Genomic DNA, 13001 nt, shown 5'->3' on the forward strand with positions numbered 1-13001 from the left:
TTGTGATTGGAGAAATGACAAACAACAAGCCCTACTCTACACTGCCCAAAACTCGTGTTTGAATCATTAGTGGCAAATCCTTTAAATATGAAAACGTACTTACAGACTGTGAGTCAGAACAGCTGCCATTGCAGTCTACTCTTCCAGGTTCAGGAAACAGGCCTTCATAAAATGCGCTGCACACATCTGAATATTTGGGTTGAACTGTTCTGGAACAGTGTTGTAAATACAACTTAACCACTGCTGTCTAATTGGGTCCTCTTTTGGAAGACCAAACAAAGTAGTTTTGCTTTCACAATGAAACACACAGCGTCACACACGGCGGGCTAAAGTGAGCGGAGGCCGGCAGGCTTGAGTGAGGAATGGCCGACGGGCTTGCGGCAACCACATGTGATGACCCCGGGCTGGACTCCGGTGATCCACAGCGTGAAGTTGATGTATTTCCGCAGCGACCAGCATGGATCAGCTCTAGGTATGACGAAGCGGATATCGTCCTCTTTTGGAAGGCCAAACAAAGTAGTTTTGCTTTCACAACGAAACACACAGCGTCTCCACGACATGGCGGCGGCGGCAACAGCAATATAACAGCGATAATAAAAGTTACGCCTTCTTTCTTTGCGTGAACATTTGGTCGGTGTTACGCAAATCTTCCCACACAGTGACGTAGACATGTGGGGGCGTGTTTAAACAAGGCGATTTATGAGGGCGTGGACAAGTCTTAACTTTTATAAAGAATATCTCTTTGGATTTGAGACTTTAGTCTTTGCAACTTTAGGGATCTTATCTATGCACAAACATCTTGTAACACTCCAAAGAGAAAGGAACATTTTTAATTGCATCATATGACCCCTTTAATCCAGTTACTTAAGGTACATCAGTTGGGGGGGGGGTCAAAATGTATTATTGTTGATATGGCATTAGATTAAAATCATGCTAAGAAATTATGACTCTGTAAAAATTATTTATTGATTTAACTTAAATTAAGTAGCCTAACCTGGCTGCCTTAAAATTAGCTCATTTAAACTCAACATCTGAGTTGATACAAAGAAATATATTAGATTATTCGACAGAGAAACAAAATGTTATCTGAATAACATTTGTTAATCTAAGCTGATTTGACAAAAAAAAATTACTAAAAGTTATGATAACAAATCATGGTTTTCTTTTACAGTGCAGTGACAGACAGCAGTCACTCAATGCACTCATTAAAACTGCTCATCAGAGTGAATTACAGAGACATCAAAAACATCATGTGGAGCTGATTGTGACATGTATAACCTTAGAGTAAAGGGATGTGTGGTTTTTGATGTAATTTTGAATTATAGAAGTGGGAAATTGATAGATGCATGCTTCTTTATTTATTTATCTGTATTTATCTGCTTTATTTATTTATCTGCTATTTTATTTGTTTATTTAATAGAAAACTGAAAAGGAGTGATTTAATATAGGGCAGATTAAACACTGCTAATCTAGACAAGTACAGTCATATAACGTTTGTCTATATTCTTGTCACCAGTTCACCAGCTCCTTTCACCATGCCTGTCACAAGACCAGTCATCTCAGCACATAACATTTCCCATCATCCCCTCTGGCTACCACCTGTGCACACTCCACAATCACCACACCTGTCTCCCATCAGCCCCATCAGTTCCTCTAAGCCAGCACCAAACACACGTGGTTGTCTGGTCTCGTCATTCCGTACGGAGCTACTTACCTGTGGATTACTTATCAGTGCATCGAACTGTCCCAATCACCATCACCATCGGCCTACCTACAGCCCTTCAGCAACTCCTCTCCAGAGCCTGCACCACAAATAAGACTATCATTCTCATGCCAATATCATCACAGTCACGATCTGCTAACCAGAAACTCACCTGCTCTCTGCCAGTGTTGTTCAGATAAAACTGTTCTGACGATTACCTGTGTTTGCATTCTTCTGTTCCGTGAAAAATAAAACATGAACTGGTCTAGTGTTGTCACGGTACTAAAATTTCAGTATTCGGTACCAATACCAGTGAAAATCCACGGTTCTCGGTACCAATTTCGGTACCAAAGCAAATGAACAAAATTCATTCTAATGCTCATTATATTAGCGTTAGCCGTGCTTATGCTAACGATTAACTACGTATAGGCTACGCTAACGGCGATGTTTATTTCAATCCGAAATTCAAATTAAAATATGGAATAATATTCCCAACAGAACAGAAGCTCTAAATATTAAAAATGTAATTGAAACTTACCTGCTTGAACTTGATCGGGGTGTTTTGTTAGTTTGATGTGTTTCCTCCTCTTGAGGTCGCCACTGCTTTTAAGAAGAGGTTGCCAGGTTTTCACAACAAAACCCGCCCAATCGCGTTTCGAGGGGGTCCCCGTTAAAAATCGCATTCCGGGGATAAAATACGCATGTTTTGGCGGGGTTCCCCTGGTAAAATTCGCATTCCAGGTGCTAAATATCACATTAATGGGGTCGGTTTTCAACCCGCGGACATGAAAAACAACCCACGGCAACAGTGTTAAGGCACCCCAATTCTGCGAACAAAACCCGCCCAATCGCGTTTCGAGGGGGTCCCCGTTAAAAATCGCATTCCGGGGATAAAATACGCATGTTTTGGCGGGGTTCCCCTGGTAAAATTCGCATTCCAGGTGCTAAATATCACATTAATGGGGTCGGTTTTCAACCCGCGGACATGAAAAACAACCCACGGCAACAGTGTTAAGCAGCCCAATTCTTGGCAACACTGGAAGAGGATAACTTTCTGATAGCGCATCAAGAACCGGGTTGACCGGGTACTCGGTACCTCCGGTACTTAAGAAAACCTGGCACCGTAACGTTTTCATTTTTTTAGTACCGACTTGGTACCGAAATACCGGGTCTTTTGACAACACTAAACTGGTCTGAAGATTTTATCCTCTCTCTCCAGCAAGACAGTCAACCCCCTCTCCGGCAAGATGGTCGATCTCTGGAGCGATATGTAGAGGAGTATTTGGAGTTCTCCCATCTGGTGAATTGTAGCGATAAAACACTCTATGATTGCTTTCAGATGGGATTGGATGAGGATGTTATTAGTTTTCAGTCTCCTGCGGGTTATTTACCCTTGGCAGAGTCCATTAATTTAATTCTCTGGCTTAATGGTTCTGATTTCGATGTTGAAGAAGTTATGAAGTTAAGAATTGCCCTCATCCGGTCTCATCGCGAAAGCGCATGGGTGCTCCAACTCATTCTAAGCCTGTAACCAAACCCATCACACACCATACCACTGGGGCCATCTCATTCTGTCCACCCGTCTTTCCCCGGAGTCCGAAAGAGGATATCTATCAGTGCTGATCTGATAGCTAAAATGGCAGCCTTTACCTCAATCCGGGTAGTGGTGAAAGCAAATTTCTCTCTCCGGTCCCCAGCTCCAGAGTCCGTCCCAGAATCCGCTCCAGTTTTCATCACTGAGCCCACTCCTGAGACAATGCCCACCATAACCTCTGCCAAAAGGAGGAAGCAGAGAAAGAGGAAACATTCAGTATCAGTTCAAGTTCCCAAGTTCAGCCCAGTGAGGGCTCCAGTCCCCGAGTTAAGCCAGGAGGTGATTCCAGCTCCAGAATCCTCTTCAGAGAATGGAAACCCTGATTCCACTCCAGAGAGTCGAGAGATGGCTCTAGCCCCTGACCAGAGTTGAGAAATGGCTCCTGATCCCAAGTTTTACCCTGAGAATGTTCCTGTTCCCGAGTTTGGCCCAGAGAGGGCTCCTGTTCCCAAGTTTAGCCCAGAGAGGGCTCCTGATCCCGAGTTCAGCCCAGTGAGAGCTTCAGTGCCCAAGTTAAGCCCAGAGAGGGCTCCAGCATCACTATATGGCCCAGTAAAAAGCCCAGTCCTTGAATTCAGCCCAAAAAAATGACTCCACAGCCCGAGTTCAGTCCAGAGATGGATCTAGTCCCAAAGTTTAGCCTTCATAGAGCTCCAGCTATGGATCACTGCCTGGTTAGGGCTTCAGTCCCAGACCTCAGTCCCGAGCCTGATCCAGTATCTGACCACAGACCCGTGTCTGTAATTCCAGACTCAGAACACATCCCTGTGTTTATTATAGCCACGGATCACAGCCCAATGTCTGTCAACTCCTGATCTCAGTTTTGTGTCTGCTTCAGCTCCTGAACAAAGGCAAGTGTTCTGCAAGTGTTCAAAGGCAAGGGCCCCTGACTTTAGTCTAGTGATGGCTCCAGCCCCTGACAGTAGTCTTGTGATGGCTCCAGCTCCTGAGCATAGTACAGAGATTGCTCCAGTCCCTGAGTTCAGCCCAGTCCCAAAGTTCAGTCATGAGTTCACTCCAGCTCCAGTATGCGGTAATGAGTCTGCTCTATCCTCAGAATTTTGTATCGAGCCTATTCCAGCCCCAGAATCAGTCACCAAAATCCCTTGTCCCTGTAAGGAAATTCTCCATTTGCTTTAAGTCCTTAAGGTCCCGGCCAAGATGGCCACCATGTCTGAGCCTCATCACATCACAGCCACCACTCCAGAGTCTTTGCCTGTCACGGCTGCCATGCCAGATCCAACAGCCAAGATGGAACTGGGGCCAAGATAGACTATACTGATGCCCAGTGTGGTGAACCTACCGCTGATGTCGGTGCGAGCAACAGGCATCCCAGTAACCTCGGTGCTCTCAAGGCCAGGCATCTTAGAGGTTCTGGCACTCTCCGCTGCCCTTCCGGTAATGGCGGTTTCCATTTTGTGTGTCTGGGCTACACACTGCTCTTCTGCCCATGAGTCTGTTCCAGAACCTGCTCCAGTCCATGAGTCTGACCCGGTGCCTGTTCCAATCTATGGATCCGCTGTAGAGCTCACTCAAACCTTAGAGCTCAGTCCTGTGCTAGTGTCAGCCTCTGAGTTCCCTGTTTGCCCTGCTGCGATCATGGAGGCTGATATTATCCCCTCCAGCTCCCATGTCATGGCCAGGAGTGCTGTTTCCCCTTCCAATGATTCTAGTGAGTCCAGTGTTACGGCCGAGGATGACGTTTCCAAGTCCAGTGACTCCAGCTCCTGTGTCACGGCCAAAGAGGCCGTGTTGAAATCCGGGCCTTCAGCTCCGCCCTGGTCTCCTGTTCGGACGAAATGCACCTTGGGGATCTTTGGACTCATCTGCTCTACTGTGGTGGTCTTCTGCTCCACCGTGGAGGACTTCAGTATCATCTGCACTGCTGTGGTGGTCGTCAGCTCCACCGTGGAAGACTTCGGTCCCATCTGTACGGCTGTGGTGGTCGTCTGCTCCGCCATGGGGAACTTCGGTGACGTCCACTCCTCTGTGGTGGATTCTGTGTGCCGTGAGATCACGCCTTCCATCATCCCCTCTGGCTACCACCTGTGCACACTCCACAATCAGCACACCTATCTGCTATCAGCCTCATCAGTTCCTCTACATAAGCCAGCACCAAACACACGTGGTTGTCTGCCCATGAAAAACTAAAAAGCAATTAATTTAATTCGAAGGCCTGTCGTTATTTTTTATTTGTGCTATCATTATTAATTTCTTTATTTGTTCTTATTTTATTACTGACTGCTTACTTGTCATTTTTTTATTCAATTCAAAGTTTGAAATCAAGCTACTCGTCCTACTGCACCAAAATTACCCCACTGTAAAATAAAAAAAACACTGAGTGAGCAAAAATTTGTGAGATAGCTAGTTATAATGGTAATTAAATAATGTTTACATATGTATAAAAGCCTACATTAAAATCCGTCATATAAATTGGTCTCTTCATTAGAAATTAGCTTACTGATTGCCACCATTGATGGACAAATTTTTTTAATAATATTAAAAATCTCTGTATGACATTATATTCTGCAGTTCTTCCCTGTTGTACCGAATATCTATACTTTTCAAATTATCATATCGAAGTTAGAATTTGTGACAGAAATATTGTGACAGAATTAATTTTGTAGGGTGCCACAAGTTTGTTAAAATTTCCAAAGGGTGCCGCGACTAAAAAAAGGTTGGGAAACACTGGTCTAGTTCATGTGTCTTGTTCTCATGAGGTGTGTTTGACTTGAAGCGGTGCTGCGCAGATCGATCAGTGTATGACATCAAAGTACCACGAGAGTGATTAGACAGCAGTCATCTCCTTATGCTTTCTAATTGCTCTCGCGGTACTTTGATGTCATACACCGATCGGTCTGCGCAACGCCGCTTCAAGTAGAACACACCTATTAGTTTATTGTTCTGTCATGTGGTTCTCAGTTCTGTTTGCTTATTGGTTGGATTGTCTCATGTGATCTGTATTGTCTAGTATTTAAGCCCTCATGTTTTCAATGTTAGCTTGTCGTGTATTGTTTCCTGTAATTGCTGATGGTGAGTTTTGTTCATGGTCAAGTCATGCCAAGGTATGTCAGTGTTCACTTTATGGATTGTCAATAAACTGCACATGGGTTCTACACTACGCTTGCCTCAGTGGATTTGTTACAGAATACACGACCCCAACCATGAACCCATCAGTTTCTTATGTTCGCCTTCCACAGGGTAACTGGGCTATTGAGGACTAAGTTATTGAGTTTCTTGAACTTTCCAACCATGTGGATTTTCATGACGAGGCGCTCAAAGACATTTTTCGTCATGGCTTCCTGGGGGAAAGATCCTCTGGTCTCTGGGGCAATATATTGATCATGCCCTTCTGTTGTGCGGCTCATCCTACACTGTGGGTTTGCGGACGAAGAGCCCTGTAATCTTGCAGTACCCACCACATCAGAGTGTTTCCATGCCCGAACTGTCAAGCCAGGGCTTGCTCACGTCACACCTGCAAAGCTAGGGCCTGCTCACGTCACGTCACGCCTGCCAAGCCAGGGCCTGCTGACATCACGCCGGCAAAGCCAGGGCCTGCTCACACCATGCCTGAGTCCTGTCATATCATGGCCGCCAGCCAAGAGCCTCTGCACAAGATGGCCGCCAGCCCAGAGCCTCTTCACAAGATGGCCGCCAGCCCAGAGCCTCTGCCTAAGATGGCCGCCAGCCCATAGTCTCTTCACAAGATGACCACCACGCCAGAGCCTATGGTCAAGATGGAACTTGGGCCAAGACAGACAAGATTGATTGCCAGTGTGATGGACCCACCTCTGATGATGATGCGAGTTGCTGGCATCCCAGTGGGATCCCAAAAATAGATTGTCTGCGAAAGAGAAACAAGTGCATTTATTTCAGTTCATTATATTTACATAATGTCAAATCCATTGGAAATTAATGTAATAGAGTCTGATTGCCTAAAGCTTCTAATGACAGCAGTGAGATTGTTTACACACGATGAAGCTCAAATCATATATGAATCTAGAGATCCAAAAACTTAATATATTTGTTCATATAACAACATTACACAACAGCTAAATTTAAGAGAGAATTCCACTAAATCTCTTATAAATTTTGGTCTATTCGTTTACACTGCTGCCACTGCACAGAGATAAACAACCTCTTCTTCTGCTACGTTTTGTTCCTGTAGTCAACAGCGCTCTCTAGAGGTTCAGCTGTGTGGATGCAGAAAGATGCATGGACGCAGACACGAGACGGCAAAGCCTGTGCTGTGCAATAGCGAAAGTTGTTACTCCAAATGTGTATTTGAAGCTTTGTTTTTTCACCAAAATGTATCATCCATATCCTTTGTTAGAACTGAGATTAATCGCGGTACAATTGCATATCGAATCGAGGGTGGCGAACGGAACGGTTCGTTCTTTTACCGAGAACCGTTGCACCTCTAGTTGTCATGTGCTTCCCTTGATTCTTCATGTTGTCCTGCCAAGTGTATTTGTCATGTTCTGATTGGTTGTCTAGTTCATGTGTCTTCTTTTTTTTCTGGCATTTGCATAGTTCATGTGTCTTGTTCTCAATAGGTGTGTTCGACTTCATGCAGCGCCGTGCAGACCTATCGGCGAGAGTAGCCACTTGCAGTCGGGGGCGGAATTGAAAGCGGAGACGTGAAGTTGGACACTTTCTGCTCCCGGTAGTGATGCTCTCGTGGTGTTTGCATACTCTTATCACAGATGAAGTGATGTTGTCATGTGGTGAATTTGGCTAATCGTGAAACAGCTGTGTTGTCATCAGCGCTTCTGCAGTCTCGAATCGCTATCGCGGTACTTTGATGCCACACGTGACAGTGACGTGGCGTCGGCACCGGTTCAAGTCGGACAAAATTTCTAACCGGCATGCACTGCTTCAAGTCAGCCACCGATCGGTCTGCGCAGTGCTGCATGAAGTTGAACGCACCTATTGGTTTATTGTCCTGTCATGTGGTTCTCAGTTCTGTTTGCTTATTGGTTGGATTGTCTCATGTGACCTGTATTGTCTAGTATTTAAGCCCTCATGTTTTCAACGTTAGCTTGTCGTGTATTGTTTCCTGTAATTGCTGATGGTGAGTTTTGTTCATGGTCAAGTCAAGTCAAGTCAAGTCATGCCAAGTTATGTCAGTGTTCACGTTATGGATTGTCAATAAACTGGACATGGGTTCTACACTACACTTGCCTCAGTGGATCTGTTACAATTTGTTTAATGTTTAATGAATAACAATACTGCTGAATGAAATGATGACAAAGCTACTTGTATAACAATCATTTAAATTAACACAAATTAGGGGTGTCAATAGATTAAAACATTTATTTAAAGCATAATTCATTTTAAAATACATAATTTCTTTCAGTCATGTTTCCAATTGCCAACAAAACACAGAAATTTGATGCAGTTTTATTCACCGCCTGCGATTCCAGCTCATGACCGGGATATTTTATCACTGGGACCGCTCCTTCTTTCAGTATCAAACGATCTGCAAATCCAGCGCCGAACTGGGCCTTGTTTATAAAACATTCGTCACTGAAATGACAGGAACAAACAAGCACACGTTGCTGTCCCGGAAAAAACAAACTGCATCCACTGTTCCCTTAATGCTGGGTTCTTTGGGAAGCTGAACAAGCTTATCTTGACTCTCCCTCACATCCAAAAACCCACTTCTTAGGAGACATTTTTCTCAAGCAAGTCCTGTGTACAGCGCTGCCGACGACTTCCGTAACCCGAATGAAGCACGTTGATGGGCTGCTCTTGCTCCCGCTCTGTTTGCTGTGTGCACGCGCTCTTCCAGGAGAAGTGCCCATAACAGGAATTCCGCTCTTCATGATGTAATACAGGGCCATAATCGAAAAAAATAAAACTTTCCGAAACTTATACAAACCCTGAAGGAGTGTCATACATCCAACTTGTTTTTTTGTAACTTTGGCCATGTTTAGCATGAGAATCCAACTCTTTAACAGTGTAAATGGCAGTGAAAGATGTCATGAAGACATGGAATATCTAACAATTGTAAGTCAGCTGTCTGTATTTCCATTTAAAACTTCTCAAATCAACACAACTACAAATGGTTTTTTTTTTTTCAAATAGATGACTAGACTGAGCTAATCATCTTAAAAACTGTCTGTCTTCTAGTATAATAATCCAAACCCCCTACCATTGGAGAGCACATTCATCCTGGCAAACAAGGGACAGAGTGCCAGGGACTATACAGCTGATCAACTAACAGGGCCATGGTGACAACTATGTGATTGTCTTTAAGTTTCCTTCACCCTGCGAGAACTTGGTTAGTTCCTTGGAGGGCCAGGCAGGCAAGCTTGATGAGTGTTTAGTTTACCACATCATGCGGCTAGCGATGCAGGCAGCTCAAACACATTGTCACCGGGGTGTGTTTCATGTCGACATAAAGTTGGAGAACTTTATTGACACTCTGCAGGTCAAGCTGATTAATTTGGGACCTCACGTGGAAATCTGCCTACATTGTATGGTATGCTTTATCCCTCAAAGCTGACAAAGAAAACATGCTTTGGCAATAAAAACTTACACGTAAGATTAAATCTCTTTCCTCCTGGCACCATGGAGTACTAGCCTATTGAGTACAGGATTAAGGGAAAGTACCATGAGAAGTCTGCAGTGACAAGGTCTCTGTTGGTGATCTTGTTCACAGTGTTGTGTGACCAGTTTTCAGCTTCTGATGATCTGCACAAGACTAAACTAAACCTCTGGTCAGAGCTTGTATTGTCAAAAGGTGAGATCTTCATTACAAGAAAAGCAGTCTGATTCCAATCATCATTCAAATATTCTTCCAGATTCGATCTTATAGCTTAGAGTAGCATGACTGAATGTAGCAGATGTAAAAGCTTTAGTCAGATGCCCCTCCAATCTTTCTGCACAGAATGCTGCCATCTGATCTGTAGCTTCCTGCAGCATAAGCCTAAGCAGCGGCTCATTCTGGGGAAGATGCTCCACCATGACTGGTTTCAGGTACTGAGCCTAAAATCAGCCTGTTTTTACACATTTGCTATAGCTGGTCATTTTGATTGGGAAGAAATTATGAAGTTTAATGTATTTAGTCAATGTTTTGTTTTCAGGTCCCCACATAAGTCATGGAGAAAAGGATCTCCCACGGTCCGTGTACGTTGTGTTCATTCATTTTTTTTTTATTTAATATTGAGAACAGAAACATGAGAAAACAGCACCATTTTAGTTTTTTTCTTAAAAAAAAAGAAAAGAAAAAGGATTCTACTTGATTTCCCGTTTTTACATTCAGGGGTAGAAAAAGGATAAACAGCTTGAATGTTCAATTTCCACATGTGGGCAGTAATGAAAGGCCCCTTTCCGCTGATTGGTCAAGCAAAGATCAAATGGTGCTGTTATCATGTCTCCTTCAGTTCTGTGCAACAGAAAAACAGTCCTCCGCTGCTTTAGTTAAAGTATTTCAGGGCTCGCAAAATTGCTAGCCCGACATCCCGTGGCTATTGTGTTTTCCAGTCAGGCTACAAAAATGCCCTGCCCGACGGGCTATCTTGAATAGTGATATAAAAATCCCTTCCTTGATTCGCATTGTTCACTCGCTTGTAGGGGTGAAACGGATCATAGTTTATCATTTACACGTGTTTCTAAGTCTTACCAATTTAAACATTCAAGTGTTTTAAACCATTCATGCGCATGAAGAATTCAGTTCGGTGCTCGCGGGCACACGCTCAAAGCGCGCACATTCAGGCAGAGCACGAACACAGAATTGATTCCTCTTTCGCTTGAACGGACACATACACGCAAAATTATCTCAAAATAACTATCTCGGCAAGTATTTTCATGTCTTAAATGAACGTAAACACTGGAGAAAGAAATCGCACGTGCATTATTATATTGGATCCATGCATTCGGTCTTAAAAGGGCAGCAGCTGTTTAACCGCTACCTGCTGTCAGAGAGTGACATTTGCGTCTCATTCAGCCTGTCTGCTGTTTTTGTTTCGTTCAGATTTTTTATGTAATATCAGTCTTTTTTTATGTATTAAGTCAGAAAATTTTGTTTTTGTTTCAAATTTCAAAATTTTACAATCTAAATAACATGTATGCAGCATTTTTGTTTGGATCGTGATTAAAATACGCAGGCAAAACCTTAGTTTACTTGCATGGAGACATTTCTTTTTTTTATTATTATTTATTTGTTTGATTTGGGATTTGTTTTAAATAATTAAGTATATTGTTTGACATTTTCATTTTCACAAAGTAATGTGCAGCCTTTTGGTCTGAGAAATAACAAAAGGACACATTTTTTCAAATCTGGCTAAAATCTAATTTTGTTAAAGCAATTGTGAGAAAACTGTATTGTGAAATCAGTATCGTGAATCATATATCACATCGTGAGTTGAGTGAATCGTTACATCCCTATATGCTACTAGTTTTTGCTGTGGTATCGAAGTAGTAAATTGTTATTTAAATAATAAGTGTTACTTAAATAATAAAGAAACATATTTTTTTTTGCTTATCTGAAAAGTGATCTGATCTGTGACTCAAAATGTGTTATATGATAATGTAATATAATCCAAACCGTGAGATTTGTGAGATCGCTCTAGGCTCAGGGCGGCAGAGAGGAAGTGGAGCAAATCAAGAAACTCTACTGACCTTATAGTTTGTATCAATCACTCCTCTCTTCCTTCTCTACTGCTAAAACGACATGCTACTACAACAAAAATACCAATTGTTCTGACTCTCGCACACTTTTTTAAAACCTTCTCTTCTCTTGTCTTCTCTGTCCTCCACCTTCTCCTTCATGAACTCTTTCAGCTGACGACTTTGCAATATTCTACATAAATAAAACAACAACCATCAGCAGCCAATTCTCCACACCACAAACTGATAAACACATCATAACTACAAATACACACTCTGTCTCCTCCTTCTCTCCACTCTTGGAGGCAGATGTTTCCAAACTTATCCTTTCCAATCATCCTACTACCTGTCCGCTTGATCTTACCCCCACTAACCTCCTTCAGGCCATTTCTTCTTCAGTTATACCTGCGCTCATTCACATTATCAACTCTGGTAGTTGATAAGTATCACACTGGTACATTTCCCACAGCATTTAAGCAGGCTTGGGTAACCCCACTGCTTAAGAAACCCTCTCTAAATCCCGCACTTTTAGAAATATACAGACCGGTATCCCTTCTTCCATTCATTGCAAAGACACTTTAGTGAGTTTTGTTCAATCAACTCTCTTTCTTGCACAGAACAACCTCCTGGACAACAACCAATCTGGCTTCAAAAGCAGCCACTCAACTGAGGCCCCGATCACACAGAACGCGTTTTTTTGCAGTGAGAGGCGCCTTTTTTGAATTGTTTTCGGTTGGCAGTGAGCGTTGTGCACGCTGTTTATGCACCCTGTGCGCCTCGCGTTTTCGCCACCTGCTGCGCCTCGCAATTTTGCCGTTTGACAGTTTACTCTAGAAAACTACAGTTCAGTTCAGTTAACGACAACAAAAACATTAAAATAGTCCAAGAAATGGTAACTTAAACAGGGTTCGTACAGATACTGCAAAATAAAATTCCAGGACTTTCAAGGACTTGCACTACTTTTTTGGTTTTCAAGGTCTAAAATCAGATCTCACTTATCAATCAATATTGTTATTATCTTTCAAATTCTAATAAATAAACTAATAAAACAAAATGGTACAAATAAAATGCAGCATATGCAAAGAATGC

The sequence above is a fragment of the Sinocyclocheilus anshuiensis genome, unplaced genomic scaffold (genome assembly GCF_001515605.1).
Source record: "Sinocyclocheilus anshuiensis isolate Anshui unplaced genomic scaffold, SAMN03320099.WGS_v1.1 scaffold863, whole genome shotgun sequence".
NCBI classification, from domain to species: domain Eukaryota; kingdom Metazoa; phylum Chordata; class Actinopteri; order Cypriniformes; family Cyprinidae; genus Sinocyclocheilus; species Sinocyclocheilus anshuiensis.